Source organism: Mus caroli, chromosome 4 (genome assembly GCF_900094665.2).
Source record: "Mus caroli chromosome 4, CAROLI_EIJ_v1.1, whole genome shotgun sequence".
In the NCBI taxonomy this organism is placed as follows: Eukaryota; Metazoa; Chordata; class Mammalia; order Rodentia; family Muridae; genus Mus; species Mus caroli.
The window spans coordinates 116,141,337-116,148,091 of NC_034573.1; the positions used below are offsets into that span (position 1 = coordinate 116,141,337).

Genomic DNA, 6,755 nt, shown 5'->3' on the forward strand with positions numbered 1-6,755 from the left:
AGACAGGGTTTCTCTGTGTAGCCCTGGCTGTCCTGGAACTCACTTTGTAGACCAGGCTGGCCTCGAACTCAGAAATCCGCCTGCCTCTGCCTCGCGAGTGCTGGGATTAAAGGTGTGGGCCACCACGCCTGGCTCCTTTTTTGTATTCTTGACTCGAAAGCCAGAACCATGTGGCCAAAGCTGCCAAGTTCTGATGCTTGCTGGGGCTGAACTTGGTGGTCTCATTCAAATACATTTTCATCAGCTTTCTGGTTTTAGTGGTTTTCTTTGTTGCTTAAGCTTTTCTTTAATTCCTTTTCACAAGTTGGAAATTTATCTGAGTGGGGTCTTGCCCTGAGGTTACCATTCCCTTTATTCCATTTAGCATCAGGCTTTTCTTTAAACCTTTTATCTCTCTGAGCACTAGGCGCCCCAACATCCACATTCTGTGGCTCCCTTTTCCTCAATCTGTACAAGCATTTTTCCTTGCTCAGCTTACTCAATCTACATAAGAATGACCACTAATAACCACACAACACAGTCAATACTAGGCTGTCTTGAAATCTCCTCCTGTCAATGCCATTAATCCAACTCTCTTCATTTAGTCTTGGGCAGCTTTTTTTGGGCGGGGGGAGGGGGTAAGGGCAAAATGCAGCCACATTCTTGGCCAATATACCACAAGAATGGTTTCATTGCTATGAAAAGACACCATCTCCAAGGCAGCTTTTATAAGGGCAAACAATTAACTGAGACTGGCTTCCAGTTTCAGAAATTTAGTCTTTTATTATCATGGTGGGAAGCATGGCAGGATTCAGGCAAGACATGGTGCTGGAGGAGTCAGGAGTTGTACATCTTGATCCACAGGCAGCAGAAGGAGACTGTATGCCACACTGGGCATAGCTTATGCATAGGAGATCTCAAAGCCCATTCCTACAGTGACACACTTCCTCTAATAATACTACACCTACTCCAACAAGGCCACACTTCCTATAGTGCCACTCCCTATGGGCCAAGCATTCAAATACATGAGTCTATATGGAGGGCACACCTAAGCAAACCACCACAGCTTATTAAGTTCCACTTGAAACATTCAACTGCTTTCCTAATCCAAAACCCCAACGTCCACACTCCATCAACAAGCAGCACACTCAGGACTGTCATAGCAGTACTCTGCTCCCTGGTACCAACTTCTGTCTTAGTTAGCGTTTTATTACTGTGAAGACACCACGACCACAGCATCTCTTATAAAAGAAAACATTTAATTGGGGCTTGCTTACAGTTTCAGAGGTTTAGTCCACTGTTATCACAGTGAGGAGCAAGGTGGCATGCAGGCAGACATTAACTGAGTTTAATATCTAGATCCACAGGCAGCAGGAAGAATAAAGTCACTGGGCTTATCCTGAGCTTTTGAAACCTTAAAGACCACCCCAGTGACAAACTTCCTTCAACAAGACACACTACTCCAAAAAGGCGACATGTCTAATCCTTTTCAAGCAGCGCCACTCCTTGATGACTAAAGATTCAAACACATGAGTGTATGGAGCCATTCCTACTCAAATGACCATAGATGGCTTCAGATTTTTGTTATTGATTGAGACAAGATTTCTCTGGGTAGCTCTGGCTGTCCTGAAACTCACTTTGTAGATCAGGCTGGCCTCAAATTCAGAGACCCAGCTGGCTCTACCTCCTGAGTGCTGGTATTAAAGCCATGCACCACTATGCCCACTGCAGGTCTTTGGTATTTCAAACAATGCTATGAATTAACCTTTATTGTTTTACTTCATTTTATCTTCAGGGTTCATTTCTATAAGTAAAATCCAGGATTCAGAGGGAGATTGAGTGGTATGTAAGTATGTGTGTGTATATATACATATAAAATCTTTATAGCCAATGACAGACAGAAAATTCAAAAATCACTGTATTTATTAATTTGGTGTGTGTGTGTGTGTATGTGTATATGAATGCCACGTGCACGTGTGACAGTCAGAGGACAACTTGCAGGAATTGGGTTTTACTTCCACCATTTGTGTTTCTGGGATCAAACTCAAGCCATTAGGCTTGGAGGCAATACCTTTACTCATTGAGCCATCTTGCCATACCTTAACAAAAATGTCAATGAACAGCTAGAATCTAATACTAGTATTATAAAAAGTATGGTATATTTTAGTCAACAGATACTGCTCCTGCCTCTGTTTACTTTCTACTTGATAAAATTGAACAATACAAAAATGAAAGCAAAATTAAAGGTTTTATATAAGATACTAAGAAAAAATTTGATTTTTGTCAGGGAGGTAAGAAAAAGCTTTTGTTAAAATTCAAGTGAATAGTTTGCATTTCCTCTTGGTGAAGCATGGGAAGTGGAGTACGACAAGCAACACAGGTAGGAGGAAGAGAGGGAATGGGGTCCTTGTGGGACCTGAAAATAAAGGGAGATTACAACAGAAGCAACACCGCAAGAGCTTCTCAGACTGGGGCAGGGGGTCACTGCTGAAGCAGAACTAGGACTTCTGCTGACTTCTGACACGGTCTTTTTGTCACCTTCTCCTTTTGGTTACAGACATCAGAATTACTTAAACAACCAGAAGGTTACATTCTGCACAGAGGCTCTAGATACATATAGTGACACCATCAGACTTGTACTAGGGACATTTCCATTCTTGTTTTTACATTCTTTTCTACTGGTCTAGAAACAAGCAAGACATTTTTCAATTTGCAAAAAAGCAGTAGTATAATCATATGAGGATATATAAATTCAAGAACTAAGTGACCTATCAGTCCTTAGAGAAAATGTGGAGGAACCTTGAATGTACATTGCTAAGTGAAAGAAGTCTATTAGAAAGACTACATAGCAGGCAGACAGCAGTATACCTCAACAACAGAGATGGGTTGGCAGGGGTGGATCGCACCTTTAATCCCAGCACACAGGAGGCAGAGACAAGAGGATCTCTGAGTTTGAGGCCAGCCTGGTCTACAGAACAACTTCTAGGTCAGCCAGGGTTGTAAAGAGAAAACCTTGTCTTGAAAAATAAACAAAACAAACAAACAAATGAAAAAGGAAAGAAGAAAGAAAGAAAGAAAGAAAGAAAGAAAGAAAGAAAGAAAGAAAGAAAGAAAGAAAGGAAGGAAGGAAGGAAGGAAGGAAGGAAGAGAGACAGACAGAGTCAGAGAGAGAGAGAGAGAGAAAAGGGCTACATATAAAATGATTCCACTTTGTGACAATTTAGAAGAAAACTAATAGCAATAGTAAAGAAATCAGTGGCTTCAAGGACTGAGGGAGGAAGGGGAATGATGAACAGAGGAATTTAAGAACAGTGAAAATGCCAAGCAGTGGTGGCGCACGCCTTTAATCCCAGCACTTGGGAGGCAGAGGCAGGCGGATTTCTGAGTTCGAGGCCAGCCTGGTCTACAGAGTGAGTTCCAGGACAGCCAGGGCTACACAGAGAAACCCTGTCTCAAAAAAACCAAACCAAACCAAACCAAACCAACCAAACCAACAACAACAAAAAAACAAAACAAAAACCCCCAACAGTGCAACTCTTCTGTATGGTGCTGTAATAGTGGAGACCTAGCTGCCAGACCTATGCTGTTCAACATGAACAGTGGACTTTAATGTAAACTGTGGGCAATGCATTAATAATTAATAATGTTTACAGTATGAATGCTTTGGTTCAGTAAATCAAACACATTAAGGAGAAAGGTTAGTCTGTGCAAAGGGCAGATAACATAGGGGAACTCCCCAGACTATTTGCTCAATTGATTTGTAAATCTAAAGCTATTCTAAGCAAGTATATTTATTTATTTAATTTGTGCATGTGAGCCGGGCATGGTGGCGCACGCCTTTAATCCCAGCACTCGGGAGGCAGAGGCAGGCGGATTTCTGAGTTCGAGGCCAGCCTGGTCTACAAAGTGAGCTCCAGGACAGCCAGAGCTACACAGAGAAACCCTGTCTCGAAAAACAAACAAACAAACAAAAAAAAAATTTGTGCATGTGTATGTGTTTACATGTTGGTGTGTGCACATGTGTGAGAAGGCCACAGGCCAGCCTTCCCTGTCATTCATCAGAAGCTATTTCATTTCTATTAGAAGCAGATGAATATAAACTAGGCAAAAACAAACAAACAAACAGTTTAGAGGCTAGGAAGATATTTGCTTCCCACCAACAGTATGTAAGAGTGCGTACTCATTCAAATTGTTGTCAAGAATAGGTATTATTATTATTGATAAAAATTAACTTATGGTGATGGTTTGTATATGCTCAGCATATGGAGTGGCACTATTAGAAGTTTTGGCCCTGTTGAAGTAGGCAGGGCCTGTTGGAGTAGGCATATCACTGTGGGTGTGGGCTTTTAAGACCCTTATCCTAGCTGCCTGGAAGCCAGTATTCTGCTAGCAGCCTTCAGATGAGGATTTAGAACTCTCAGCTCTGTCTGCACCATGACTGCCTGGACGCTGCCATGCTCCTGCCTTGATGATAATAGACTGAACCTCCGAACCTGTAAGTCAGCCCCAACTAAATGTCCTTTTTAAGACTTGCATTGGTCATGGTATCTGTCCACAGCAGTAAAACCCTAACCAAGACACTTAACTCTAGTTAAAATTTCTTTAATGATCAGGAATACTGCATAGCTTTGTTTTTAGTGCTAGGGACTGAACCTGGAGTGATATACATGCTAGGTGGTGAGTGCTTTACCACAAGCTATATCCAGAAGATAAATTAATTTCTTTGAATAGGTAGTTTGAATTTGAAATACTGAATTGCAGACTAAGAATACATGTTTAGGGGTTGGTGATATAGCTTACTTAGTAAACTGCTTGCCAACATGCAAGAAGCACTGCATCATACAAACCCCTGAGCACACTAGTGTGCACCTCTTCTGAGCCAGCACTCAGGAGGGAAAGCAGTAAGATCAGAAACTCCAGGTCATCTCCAGCAACACAGGGAGTTTACGGCCAGCCTGGGCTAGAAACCCTGACTTTTAAAAAGGCTCATAAGTTAATTAACTAAAACAAAATAAAAGACTAGAAAATGTTTCCTTTGTTGAACCAATATGTTAATTTTTTTTTAATGATAAGCTAGTATTTACTGTTTCTGTTTGCTGTGTTCTGTTGATTTTAAATTTACTATATTAGTGATATAATATTTTTTGTGTGGTCAAATGTAACAATTTTTCTTTGTTATTTCTTTTATTTTTGTTTTTGGTCTTGTGATGGTAGGAACCATCTCATAACCAAGCATTTGCCTATTGAGCTTCAGACCCCTTCTTTTGTTTCTTTTTTTTTTAAATTATTTTTATTCTATATCGGTGAGTTATTTAAGCAGCATGGATGTGTTTGCACCACATGCATGCTTGATGCTCATGGAGACTAGAAGAGGGCATTAGATCCCTTGGAACTGGAGTTACAGAGAGCTGTTAGCTGCAATGTGGGTGCTGAGAATTGAAACTGGGTCCTCTGGAAGTGCTCTTAACCACCAAGTCATCCGTCCAGAGCTTTGCCACCCAACTCCCCCATTTGCCGCCCTCCCTCCCTCCCTCTCTGTATGTAGAGGTGCTCATGCATATATGTGTATACACATGTGTGTGCAGATGTGCACTTGAGTGTGGAGGGCCCGAAGTGGATGTGAAGTGTCCTCTCCAATCACTCCCCATTTTGTTTTACCAGACAGGGTTTCTCATTGAATGTAGAGCTCATCATTGGACTGGCTGGACAGCAAGTCCAGAAATGCCTCTTTGTGTCTCCAGTGCAGAGACTATAGGCGCATGCTGCAGAGCCTGACTTTTTATATGGGTTCTTGGGGATCAAAATCAGGCAAGCACTTTAAACTAATTGAACTATCTTCCTACCCTCACTTCTGTCATTTCTAGTATAAAATTATTTCACTACATTCAATGGTTTGCAAGTTATTATTTTCCTAAATATTTTTTCATGATTCAAGGAATTAGATTTCTTCTATTAATCTCACAAAACTTTTACTGTGTATACAATCATATAGGGTTAGGTATTAAATTATCCTAGCTTCACAGGTGAAGAAAGGAAAGCTGTGTGCAGTTACCTAACTGAGTCACATCACACAGGCAGTATAGCCTGCAGTATCTGCACTCTGAGCAACAGTATAGCTCCACAATCTGTGCTGTAACCCACTACCTCCTCCTGCCACACAAGTTACTCTGACGACATTTCATAATGTGACTCTTCTGAAGCTCTGCTTGGGAGGTCTCCTTTAGGTACTAAGAGTCATTTCTCAGAGTCTCCTTTTACCATTTAGCTTATAGGCTTTGCTTTAAAGTAATACTATGTGAGGTGTTTTGGTTGTTGTTGTTTTTCTGTTTTTTGTTTGTTTTGACATGGTTTCTTTGTGTAGTCTCGACTGTCTTGGAACGCATTCTGTACACCAGGCTAGCCTCGAACTCAAGAGATCCTCCTGCCTCTGCATCCCAAGTTCCGGGAATAAAGGCGTGCACCATCACTTCCCAGCTAACACATGATTTGATACTATGCTACAAATATATTTTAGTATCTGAAAATTTTAGGTTATCTAATTCTAAAAACAATGTTAAGCAGGAGAAGGAAAAAATTGCAGTATTTCTGTTGTTGCAGTGCTGGAGATCAAATCCAGGTCTGTGCACAGCTTTAGGCCAATGCTCTAGCAATGAGTTGAACTCTCACTAAAGAAAAATGCATTTTTTTTTTTTTTTTTGGTTTTTCGAGACAGGGTTTCTCTGTGTAGCCCTGGCTGTCCTGGCACTCACTTCGTAGACCAGGCTGGCCTTGAACTC

At 41.2% G+C, this 6,755-nt stretch overlaps 1 protein-coding gene across 4 annotated transcripts in view; it reads right to left on the reverse strand.

Moving 5' to 3' along the window:
- The window catches only part of Ago3 (argonaute RISC catalytic component 3), a 77,386-nt gene that overhangs the window by 12,595 nt on the left and 58,036 nt on the right, over positions 1–6,755 (reverse strand). The window lies entirely within an intron of this gene.